At 41.1% G+C, this 13,380-nt stretch overlaps 1 protein-coding gene across 1 annotated transcript in view; it reads left to right on the top strand.

The window, feature by feature from the left end:
- The window catches only part of LOC145394453 (estradiol 17-beta-dehydrogenase 8-like), a 175,213-nt gene that overhangs the window by 66,640 nt on the left and 95,193 nt on the right, over positions 1-13,380 (top strand). The window lies entirely within an intron of this gene.

Here is a 13,380-nt window from a genome sequence, read left to right as displayed (position 1 = left end):
TATCCAGAAAATGCATTTTTACAGCAGAGCAGTGCTGAAGGATTAATTGACAATTGTCCCGACTCGCCCACCATTTTTTTTTTTTTTTTACCCAGGGTGAGTTGGGACAAAAAATTCATTTGTGATATTCGCAAGGAAAAACCTACTTTTCATGCTTTATATACTACTATATTTTATAGTTTGTTTTATATATGGTAGTTTTGGGTGTCAACAAGTGAATATTTCTCATTTTCAGGTTCCATGCATGCCCTGCAGAGAAAATACTGTGATGTGGATTATGGCAAAAAAGCATGTATTAGTTTTGAGAGTAGGGAAAGAGTTGTATACTGAAATTTCTGGAAAGGAGAAGAACTGAGAAATGCAACTGTCCAGTTAGTGATGATATACTGTATACTGATGATGATTTTCGGCATTATCACTGGTGGACCTGTATTATTAGCAGGAAGTGTACCTTTTACGATGCAAGAGGTGGACAATGCCTTTCATGACTATAAAAAGCATATTTCTCATTTAAATTTTTCAGCTTAAATAGCTACAGGCAACTTAGTGTAACTCTTAACTACGGAATAAGTACAGTGCAGTGCGTCCTTAACCCGCCCCATCCCAACCACTTTTCCACCACTGACTCCCCCCAATCCCGACCATTTTAGGGAATTTTTTTTTTTTTTTTGGCTCAAACCTTTGCTTTTGGTGAAAAACATCGAAAATTAATAGAGAAATTGCTCACCTGAGGTTTAAAATACTCGATGCAGGTAGGAGTACCTCCTTACCTTACTGGGTTTTCTATCAGGCTGGCACCAAAGAAAACGAGTTCTATGGGAGGATAACTATTTCACACCACTCATAAACGGTATTTATTTATTTACTTGGTACGAATTTATATGTAGTACGAGAGTATATTGGTTTTCAAGCAGTAATATAGGCATTATAAGCATTGTTTCACTCACTAATACCTGACTTTTTTTTGCCACATTACTTGATCATCATTTCTAACTGTTTCTTCCTCTAATGCTATGTAAAGTTTGTCCTCCACATTGTCATTGATTGGGGAATCACTCTGGCCCTGAATTTCGTACCGTGGCATGACATGAAGGGAAAGAAGTTGTATGCGGCTTTCATGGATTTGGAGAAAGCATATGACAGGGTGGATAGACAAGGATTGTGGAAAGTGTTAAGAATATATGGAGTAGATGGGAAGTTGTTGAATGCTGTGAAGAGTATGTACGATGGTGCGAAGGCTGCAGTGCATGTGGATGGTGAACTAAGTGAATTTTTCTCTGTGAAAGTTGGTTTGAAACAGGGATGTGTCATGTCTCCATGGTTGTTCAATCTGTGCATGGATGGGGTAATAAAAGAGGTACAAGGTAGGGTAGTGGATGTTGGAGTGGCCCTGGTGAGAGAGGATAGTGTTTGGAAACTCCCTGTACTGTTGTTTGCAGATGATACTGTGTTGTTGAGTGAAGACGAAGGGGAGCTGCAAGGCTTGGTGGATGAGTTTGAGAGAGTGTGTAAGAAACGGAACCTAAAGGTGAATGTAGGGAAGAGTAAAGTGATGGTCTTTGAGAGAGGTGAAGTCAGTGAATGTACAGCGAGGTTGGATGGTGAGGAATTGGAAAATGTGAGTACGTTTAAGTATTTGGGTAGTGTGATGAGTAAGGATGGAGGTTTGGAGGGTGAAGTGCTTGAAAGGGTACAGCAGGGAAGAAAGGTTGCTGGTTCCTTAAAAGCAGTGATAAGAAACAGGGAAGTGAGCATGGAAGTAAAAAAGTTACTACATGACAGTATTGTGATACCAACTCTAACGTACGGAAGTGAAGCTTGGACATTGTTGGAAGGACAAGTCAAGAGTGAGAGCAGTGGAAATGAGTTATTTAAGAGGAGCCTGTGGAGTCACGTGGAGAGACAGGCTGACAAATGAGGATATAAAGGAGCGTTGTGGTGTGGATGTGGATGTGATAGGAAGCGTTGTGAGGAACACACTGAGGTGGTTTGGCCATGTGGAGAGGATGGAGGGTGAAAGATTGACGAAGAGAGTGTATGTGAGTGAGGTGGAGGGTGGAAGAGGGAGGGGGAGACCGAGGATGAGATGGAGGGATGGGGTGGAGAGGTATATGAGAGAGGGGGGTGTGAGTTGGGAGCAGGGCAGTGAAATGGCGGGGGACAGGGCGACTTGGAGGCGATTTGTTTGTGGCCACCCCAAACGGGATTGAGGCGTCTGGCTGGCATGACATGGCTATACTGGCCAGGTCACTGATAACAGGTGAATTGCTGAGACAATGGCATGCAGGGGGGGGGAGGCCATGCTGGGTAAGGCATTGTCCCTGCCTGGCATCTTGTAGAGGAAGGTGTCACATGTATACGTACCAAAAATCACTCGCGAAAATTGAAAATTGTGCAAATTAGGGACCTTGCAATTTTTTTGCGTTTATGTACGTCGACGGGATTGGCAGTGACAAAACGTGTGGACGTTAAAGAACGTCGACGGAATGCTGCAGGTTAAGTGCGAGGCTTGGGGGGGGGGGGCTAGTTGATGATGGAAGAGTTGTGAGGTAGGATAGGATTGGAGTGCATTGGTGTTTTGATGAGGAGGGGTAAATTGAGATGGTTTGGGCATGTGGAGAAGTAATAAAAAAATCAGCAAGATGCATGATTTTGCATTACATCAACCCAAATGGTGAAGTGCATTGTGTTTTTATATTTCTCATGGTTAGTCATTGTGTCCCCCCCCCCCCCAATTATATATCTGGCTGCGCCCCTGGTTATCATATCAATATTTTCTTTCATCTGGAGTCCAAGAATCCCCAGATATGACAAATATGGAGGGGAGGGGGAGATAGCGCTAGAAAAAAGGTGTAGATGTGATAAAGTAAAACCTGCGGTATATCTCTGCGATATGTAACTTTTCTCTAGTACCACCCTGCACTTAGGGTCTGTTCTTTGAAATTGGATAATAATTGGTTTTTAGTACAAGACTGTTGGCAGGCGTACTAAACCTCATTGTAATACTTACTGTACTTTTGCAGTGTGAATAGGAAAACTAAATAAGTTTTGAATAAAAAATATTGTTATGGTAGGCCATTTGTTTTTGCCAGCTTTTATCTCCCCCCTTCCCCCAAACTTATCATAGTTGGGCTATACTACACTCGAGATGAAAGAAAAAGAGTGCTGTAATTACCTTCGTCTGTGAATGGTTCAACAAATGTGAAAATGAAAGAAAATTTTGTAAGATCACATATGGCCGATAGATAAGTAATAGTCTGGTACTGCATATTTTGCACCCCCACACCTACACGCACGCACAATATATACTGTATATATATATATATATATATATATATATATATATATATATATATATATATATATATATATATATATATATATATATATATATATATATATATATATATATATATATATATATATATATATATATATATATATATATATATATATGTATATATATATATATATATATATATATATATATATATATATATATATATATATATCCCATTGGATCCCAGGGATGCTTGGCGAGGCATGGCACTGGGTGGGTACTAAGCGTACTGCCCTCTGCCTATCGGCTCATAGTCACGAAGCTCATAGCTCCCTACCTGGGGGTTCCCTACATTATATAAACTTGAAAAATCCCAGTTCTGTCCAATATTCCGGACACGGGGCTCCAATGGGATATATATATATATATATATATATATATATATATATATATATATATATATATATATATAATTTCCTGTGGCACCCCACGGGATACATAGGACCTCGATGAACTCTCTCAGTCAATTTTTGTCTCTTGCCATCTCCTACAGGTCCCACCAACACTCCTCTCCTGCTTCTCTTTTCATTGTCCTCAACCAGGTTTCCCTCGGCCTACCTCTGCCACTTCGTTCTCTAGCAGTCCACTCTGGCACATCCTGTATTAAATTGCCTTCTTTCCTATAGATGTGCCCCAGCCATTTCCAGTGAGACAGTCTCACATGTTCATCAACTGGTTCCACTCACGTAATATCCCTTACTCTTTCATTTGTAACTCTGTCTTGCCACTTTACCCCAAGAATCCTTCTCAGTATTTTATTCTCAAATCCTAATTCTTTCTGATCTGTTGCAATTGTACTGTACCATGACTCATGCCCATAAATTTAAATTGGTCTCACCATGGACTTGTAAATTTTTACTTTAGTGTGTATACCGAAAGCATATTATTTTTCCAGACCGATTTCAACATTACAACAGTTCGCCAAGCATGTCCAATCCTCTCATCAATTTCATTGTTTAATGATCCGTTAGATGATACAATCGTTCCCAGATATTTAAAATTTTCTACACTCTTCACCACATTATTCTCAATTACACAATCGATTTGGTTCTCAACGTTCATATTAATAATTTCAGTCTTTCCACAATTTACTACCAATCCCACTTTTTCTCCTCCCTCCACCAGACAATCAAGCACCCTCTGCATCTCATAAATACTTCCGGAAATCAGCACAATATCATCAGCATAGTCCAAATCCATCAGCCTCTTATTTTCTTTTCAGTTAATTCCTGCACCTGTTCTCCTTACAGACTTTTTCATAACATAATCCATAACCAAAACAAACAACAATGGCGAAAGAACTCCTCCTTGAATCACTCCTGACCTAACTTCAAATGGATCACTCAAAGAACAACCCACCATTACCTTACAAAAAGTACCTTCATGCAGGCTTCCAGTAATATTTACAAACTTTTCTGGTATACCATAGAATCTCTTAATTTTCAACACAGCTCCACGTGAAACACTATCAAACGTCTTTTTAAAATCCACAAAACACATACCAAGTGCCATTTTCATCTCATTTGCTTGTTGCATTAGATGCCTTACAATAAAAATCTGATCATTACAACCTCGAACCTTTCTAGATCCCGCTTGTTCTTCTCTTAAAAATTTTATCAGTTACTGGCTCCATTTTGTTCAACAAGATTTTGGAAAAGACTTCTGCAACTACAGGTGTCAATCCCCCTCGAACTGCCACACACACTTAAATCTTCCTTTTTGGGTATTTCTATAATCGCTCCATTTTTCCACTCTTCTGGAATTCCACCATTATCCCAAGCTACATTAAAAAGTTTCAAAAGTGCATTCATCAGCTCATCATTTTCTACCTTAAGCATTTCAGGAAATATTCCATCCTCTCCTGGGGCCTTAAAATTTTTAAATCCTTCATAGATTTTGCTACATCTTCCAAGGTTATATCCCCTGTTTCTATCTGCAGATCTCTCTCGGCTGGCAAAATGTCCTCTTCAGCTGGGATTGGTCTATTTAGAACAGATTCAAAATGCTCTTTCCTCCTTCCTTTTATATCCAAATCTTTAGTCAACAAGTTACAATTTCTGTCTCGCACAGGTATTTCCATCCTTTTCTTTTCAGTCCCAGTTAACTCCTTTATGGCCTGATACCCTGCTCTTGTGCTCTGACCGTCATTTTTACTTAATTTCTGTCTCTGTTGCCTTTTCATCATATAGCCTCTTCTTATCACGTCTAACGAGTCTTTTTACTTCAGAATGTAAACTTCAGAACTTTGCTGTAAGTACTTCAACTACCTGGCCATCAACATGTTCTTCACTTTTTAACTTTACCTCTTTCCATTTCTGAATTGCATTCCATGTTTCATCTGACATCCACTTTTTCCTTCTCGCTTTTCCCTTTTTCTTAATTGTAACCTTAGCACTCTTATGCAAAACCTCTTTTACCTCTCTCCACATTTGATTAATATCATTGTCTTCAGATTCCATCAAAATCTGCAGGACTAGAAACCTATTCCTTCATTTCCACCGAAATTTTTCCTTCGTGTTCTCATAATTTCTGAGTTCATCAGAATCATATTTATTACCTCCTGGACGGTTACCATTAACGTTGACTTAAGTTTTATTATAATCTTTGACACAGCAAGTTGATGATCACTACCTATATCTGCCCACCTTCTTACCCAGACATCTTGCAAAAAACTCCTATGCCTTTTGCTAACTGCAATGTGGTCAATTTGATTACAATATTTACCACATGGTGATATCCAAGTAGTTTTATGTATTTTTCTATGCTGATATATAGTTCCACCAATTGTAAGGTCATTTGCCAAACAAAAGCTTCCAAATCGCACCCCATTTTCGTTTCTTATACCAACACCCTCTTTACCCATACAATCTTCAAAGCCATCCCCACAACTACCAACAATCGCAATAAAATCACCAATGCAAACTAACACATCATGTCTTGCCACTCTATTCACTACATCCTGCAGCTTCTCATAAAAGTCATCCTTCATTTCATCAGCAGCCTCATTTGTCGGAGCATACCCTACCACCATACTGATATTACCATGGTCTGATTTTAAACAAGCATAAAGCAAGCGCTCATTATCAGGCTCAAACTCACATAGTACCTTACAAGCATCTCTACTCAGCAGCAAGCCTACTCTTTGGTAATGATTTCCATCACTCCTATCAGAAACCAACAAGGTAATACCAACTTCCAAATTCATTTTACCAACTCCAAGAAACCTCGTTTCTGTAAGAGCATAAATATCTATATTGTGTTCCTTGAACACTGAAATAAGTTTTTCCATTTTACCAGCTTGATTGAGAGTTCGAACATTCCAATGTCCTATTCTTAAGGTTCTTTTTGGATGTATAAATTTTGTCCTACACCGTGGGATTCTTAGCACCCCCTGCCCACTTAAGGGCTGCACGGAACTGAGGGACATTGCTTCATAACCAGAGTTCATCAAGATTTCTTAGGCAGTATTTTACCCTGGAGCCAATGCCAGTGGCTCACAGAAACCAAACAGTGGAGAGAGGAAATTAACTAAAAGAAAATAAAATGCAGAGGGTTAGGACAGACAAAGTACAAGAGTAAGAGAGACAGCAAAAAGAATGTACATAGAAGTGTCCCATTTAGTCGCCTCTTACGACAAGCAGGGATTACTGGGGAAATATTCTATTCCCCCTTCCCCAGGGAGGATATATATATATATAACAAAAGTGCAGATAAAACAGAAGTGATGATATCTAGGGTCGGTGGCGGTACTGTCAAAGACGAGGGAGAGTGGCCATGTGCAGTTTGCCACAAGGGCGTGAGAGGTAATGCCATCTTGTGCAGTATTTGTGATAAGTGGGTGCACAAGAGATGTAGTGGTGTCAGAGGTAGACTGCTCTGTACGGCGTGTCGGGGAGAGCAGGTGGAGATTGTCAGGTGTGAAAGGATTGAACTTGCTGGTGAGTCTCTTGAGTGTGTGGAAGAGTTTTGTCATATGGTAGACATGTTGTGTGCTGGAGGTGGGGTGGAGCTAGCTCTGTGGCTAGGGAGAGAAGTTGTTGGAAGAAGTTCAGGGAGCTGTTGCCTCTCCTGACATTGAGAGGACTCTCCCTGTGTGCTAAGGGGTCTTTGTATGCAGCATGTGTTAAGAGTGTGATGCTGTATGGTGGTGAGACCTGGTCAGTAAAGGAGGAGGATATTCGCAGGCTCAGACATGCAGAAATGACATTGATTAGGTGGATGTGCAGTGCATCCCTGCGTGGAAGGTCTGTATGGTAGTGAGGCCTGGGCAGTAAAGGAGGAGGATATTCGCAGGCTCAGACTACAGAAATGACAGTGATTAGGTGGATGTGCAGTGCATCCCTGCATCCAAGATCTGGGGGGGCTGGGTTCATGATGGAAGAGTTGAGAGGTAGGATGGGACTGGAGTGTATTGGTGTTGTGATGAGGAGAGGTAGACTGAGGTGGTTTGGGCATGTGGAGAGGATGGGGGGTGATAATTGGGTGCAGAAGGTGAGAAGTGTTAATACAGGGGGTCGGGTTATGAGGGGTAGACCGAGTAAGCCATGGGATGAAGTCATTAAGTGTGACCTTAGGGTTATGGGACTCAACAGGGAGGCTGCAATAGATTGTGCAGCATGGAAAGCCACCATTAGGTGAGCAAGACCAACGCATGCAAACATGTTGAAGCCTTCAAAAACGAAAACAAACATATATATATATATATATATATATATATATATATATAGTTAAAAAGCGACATTTGCCAGTTAGGTAGCCGAAATGTTTCTCGATGTTGCCCGATGTTTCTGGTAGCTAGCTCAGGTACAAGTCAGAGTTGTCAGTTTGCCTGCTGTTTGTCAGCTTAGTTATTTTGTAAGTTATGCGTTAATTTTTCTGCTCTTTTTCTTTATTATCTTTTATTTATGTGATTGCTTGTTAAATTATGTAATTTAACCCGAGGCATCCCATCGACATATGGGTACGTCACAACGTTTTGTCACAGTTAGACCTGTCAGCGTACCGGTATCAAGGTTCATAATTTGCACAATTTTCAATTTCCGCTTGTGATTTTTGGTATGTAAACAGGGGACACCTTCCTTTATTCCTCTACAAGATGCCAGGCAGGGACAATGCCTTACCCCGCATGACCTTCCCCCCCTACACGCCACTGTCTTGGCAATTCACCTGTTACTATTGACTTGGCCAATAAAGGCATTCAGGACCAGAGTGATTCCCCAGTCGATGATAATGTGGAGGACAAAGTTTACGTAGCATTAGAGGAAGAAGCAGTCAGAACTGATGATCAGGTAATGTTGCCAAAAAAGGTCAGGTAAGTTGATGTGTTAGTGAGTGAATCAATGCTTATATTGCCTATACAGGTATTACTGTTTGAAAACCAATATACTCTCGTACTGCATATAAATTCATACCAAATAAATAAATAAATACCGTTTATGAGTGATGTGGAATAGTTGCCCTCTCATAGAACTCGTTTTCTTTAGAGCCAGCCTGATAGAAAACCCAGTAAGGTAAGGAGTATTGCTATCTGTATCGAGTATTTTAAACCTCAGGTGAGCGATTTCTCTATGAATTTTCGATGTTTCTCACCAAAAGCGGAGGTTTGAGGCAAATTTTTTTTTTACAAAATTGGTCGGGACTGGGGGGAATCAGTGGTGGAAAATTGGTCGGGACGTGATGGGTTAATTCTGTAGGGTAATCGATTTAGAGTATTATGTACTGTAAGAAAACTTCCATGTTTTGCTTGTCTCTGAGTTGGTAACTGTGCTCTCTCTCTCTAGAATTCACCAGAACTGTGGAGAAGTAAATAATTCTCGAACAATGCAGGCTTATATAAGGATGGATAAGAGACTAGAACAAGTTTAGTCAGTTTTCAGTTCAGTTTGAGTGTAGTGCAGTGTAGCCTATAATTTTGGTGCTTGTGAGAACTGTGAAGTGTTGTCAAGCATTTGATAACAGTGAAATGTTGTCAAGCATTATGTGTAATAACAGTGAAGTGTTATCAAGCATTAAGCGTATTAGCAGTTACTGAAGTCTGTACAGATACAGTGCTTGTGAGAACAGTGAAGTGAAGTTGGAAAGCATTAAGTGGAATTATTTGGAAAATAAAGAGAGTGTACTTTAAGAATCAAGTGTTCATTTTCGCCTCAGCTGATCTTGTGTGTTGTACACAGAAAGGCTAACCATAGGAAGAACAACTCACTAGGCAATGTCCTTCCTGTACTGTACTACTGCTGTTGGAGCCTGTGACAGTGTGGGACGGGGTTGCAACACTGGTTTCAGGAGTGTGGATTAAGTGCTGCAGTGAGTCTAATCTTCTAGATGGAGCAAGGTGGCATGCAGACAAGATCCTGAGCTGCACAGGAGGACGAGGTATCATTGGCAGCAATTATGAAGTTATTACAAGCTTCAAAGAAAGAACTCCAAGCACAATTGCAGGCCCAAAGTGAAGAACAGAAAGAGCTCAGAAACGAACTCAAAGGACAATTACAGGCACAAAAGAAAGAACTTAAAGAACAGTTACAAGCTCAAAGTGTACAACTGCAGGCACACAATGAAGGACAGAAAGAACTCAAATAACAATTACAGGCTCAAAATGAAGAACAGAAAGAACGATATGAACAGCTTCATCAGGCATTACAGGAGCAACAGAGGTAATTACAATTGAGGATGCATGGACAGCTGGATGCTTTCATGGGGAAATGAAGGACGGTAAAATTGTACATCAGTGACACTGCTGTGTCAAAAGAACAAGGAAGTTTATGTACGTACAGTTGTACGTAAGTGACATTCGATTGTCAAAAGAACATCAGGAGCAGTTGAAGGAGGAAGTATACGCTGAGCTACAGCAGGAGAAGTGTGAGGTATGCAGTAACATGATGGCGTTCAGACAGCATCTAGACGACCAGGTGAAGCATGTAGGCAACAAGCTGAAGATTAGCGAGGGAATAGTGACAAAATGCAGACAGCATGTGGACAACCAGCTGAAGGTTAGTGAGGGAATAGTGGCAGAGTGCAGACAGCATGTAGATAACCAACTGAAGCATGTAGATGACCATGTGAAGATAATCAGTAAGAAAATTGAGGCAATAGAGAAATATTACACTACTGAGCCTCAGGTTAGTGTACAGGGAACATATGAAAGAATAGGGCAGTGTATGGTGAATCTTGATGGATCCCAATAATCAGAATGCAGAAGGTTTAAGTCCTGGCTTTTAACTATGATGCTTCAGTTTTTAGCCTCCAAACCACTGAAGTACATGGCTATAATGGCAGTCAAATTAAAAAGAAATGTCAAGAATTTGATGGTAGAGTATCTTGGGAAGCTTACCGTGCACAATTTGAGTTACTTGCGGATCAGAATGGTTGGGATGATAGGCAGAGGGCAGTGCAGCTTGCTACTAGCCTCAAGGGTGCTGCAGTGGAAATTCTGGGCCAGATGTCAGTGATGGAGAGGAACAGATATCGGTCCCTAGTAGAAGTGCTGGAGCACAGATATGGAACCATGTACCAGACTGAGGCTTACAGAGCAAGATTTCGGAGCTGTGTACGGGCTCGAGGAGAATCCTTACAGCAGCTTGCTCATGACCTGGAGAGTATGGTATATAAGGCGTACCCTGAAGCTCTACCTAACCTTTTGGCTATTCTTCTGAGGGACCAGTTCATTGATGCTCTTGACAGGTCAGAGTTGAAAGTGCAAGTGATGCAGGCACAGCTAAGAAGTATGCAAGAATCACTAGCCAGGACTCTAGAATTTGAGTCATACATTAGTTTTTCTTTTTTAAGGAAGAAGGAACCTAAGGCTGAGCCTGTGAAACAGTTCCTTCCAAGAAAAAAACAAAAACAATACAAAAGAGAGTCAAATTCAAGATCCGTTCATTTTGAGATGCCTGGACACACTGCGTTTGAAAGGCTGGAGATCATAGGAAGTAGAAAATACAGACAGAGGGAGACAGTTCCAGAGTTTACCTGTTGCATAAATGAAGGACTGGGAGTAATGGTTAACCCTTGCATTAGAGAGTTGGCCAGAAAAGGGATGAGAGTTTATTGCTAGACGGGTGCTACGCACCTGTCGTAGAGGTGGAGGGATGCATGTAGACTGTTCAGAGGAGCAGTGACCATTGAAGTAGCAATAGAAAGGAGATAAAGAGGCAACAGTGCGGCGATGAGACAGAGGTTGAAGAAAGCCAGTAAGAGCAGGAGAGTTGATGAGCCGAAAAGCCTTTGACTCCACCCTATTGAGAAGAGCTGTATGTGGGGAGCCTCCCCACACATGAGAGTTGTACTCTAAATAGGTGCAAATAAAACCCGTGTACAAAGTCAACAACTGTGCAGGGGTAAAGAAGGCACGGAGTCAACTTACCACACCTAATCTCTGGGAAGCAGATTTTACAGTAGATGCAATATGATCTTTCCAAGATAACACCCTAGTGAATGAGACCCCAAGCATGTTCAAGGATGATGCAGGATTGAGCTGGATATTATTAAACATTAGTGGGTACTCCTGTGGAGAATTTTGACAGGTTGATAGGTGTAAAAACTGAGTTTTTTGATGCATTAAAAACAAGATTATTTTTCCCGCAGTCAGAGATACGAGCCAAGTCAGACAATAGGAGTGCCATAGCCTCATCCCTTGTTTGTTGAGGTAACTGCTGAGATGGACGTTGCAGAACCGAATGGAAAGGTGAAGGGTGGAATCATCAGCGTACAAGTGGATAGGATTAGATGTACAGCTTAGAAGATCCCTGATGAATAAAAGGAAGAGAGTTTGTGATAGGACAGAGCCCTGAGGAACACCATTGTTGATAGATCTAGGAGAAGAATGATGGCCGTCTACAACAGCGACGATAGAACGACCAGAAAGGAAGCTATAGATGAAGTCACAGATAGAAGGATAGAAACTGTAAGAGGGCAGTTTGGAAATTAAAGATTTATGCCAGAGTCGCACGAAAACCTTTGAGATGTCAAGTGCAATGGCAAAGCTTTTGCCAAAGTCCCGAAAGGAGGATGACCAGCGTGTGAAAGGTAGGTGGGAAGATCACCAGTGGAGCATCCCTGACGGAACCCATACTGACGATCAGAAAGAAGGTTGTGATAGGAAAAATGCATAAATTTTTATTAAGAATAGACTCAAAAACTTTTGTGGCACAGGATGTTAAAGCAAATGGACGATAGTTAGAGGGTTGGGAATGGTCACCCTTCTTTGGGACAGGCTGAATGAGAGCAAACTTCCAGCAAAAAGGAAAGGTACAACTTGGAAGACAAAGGCGAAAGAGTTTACCTAGGCAAGGTGTAAGCACAGAAGCACAGTTCTTGAGGAAAAGAGGAGTGACTCCATCAGGCCCATATGCGTTGTTAGTATTGAGACCAGTCATGGCAGAAAATACATCAGCTGAAGAAATATTAATGTCAGGCATGAGGAAGTCAGAGAGGGGGAAGTGATTGAGGAACAGCACTGGAATCGTCTAAGGTGGAATTGGAGGATTAAGTCTGAGTGAAGAGATCTGCTTTATCAGTAGAAGAAATAGCTACAGAGCCATCTTAGTAGAAAAGAGGAAGGAAAGATGATGAGGTAAAGTTGTTAGAAAGGTTTTTGGCAAGGTGCCAGAAGGAGCGGGAAGATTTCGAGTTGGAGAGTTGAGAGCATTAAGTATGGATGAAATTATTTTTGGCAAAGTGAAGAACAGACTAAGGAAGATTCAAGGCAGAAACATTAAAAAGATGTGCTTCAGGGTGGGTTGGCTCCGGTAGCTTTTATAGGCCCACTTCTTGTTGCTGACAGCATTAGAATAAGCGTGATTAAACCAAGGCTCTCTTGCATTAGTCAAAGCATATGAGAAAGGAATGTATGCTTCCATGCCCAGGAGAATAAACTCTGTAATGTGCAAGGCACATTCAGATGGCTCCCGGCCATGGACGCAATAATCATTCCAGGGAAAATAAAAAAAGTACTGCCTGAGGGGTCTCCAAATCCACAGCTCCAAAGTGCCACAGAGAACATTTCTTTGGAAGGTCCACAGGACATACCAGAGTGATAGGAC

This window comes from Coenobita brevimanus, chromosome 27, assembly GCF_032717465.1.
Source record: "Coenobita brevimanus isolate Jiangsu-jjx chromosome 27, ASM3271746v2, whole genome shotgun sequence".
NCBI lineage: Eukaryota > Metazoa > Arthropoda > Malacostraca > Decapoda > Coenobitidae > Coenobita > Coenobita brevimanus.
The sequence above is the reverse complement of the archived record's forward strand: the minus strand, read 5'-3'. Positions and strand labels throughout refer to the sequence as shown.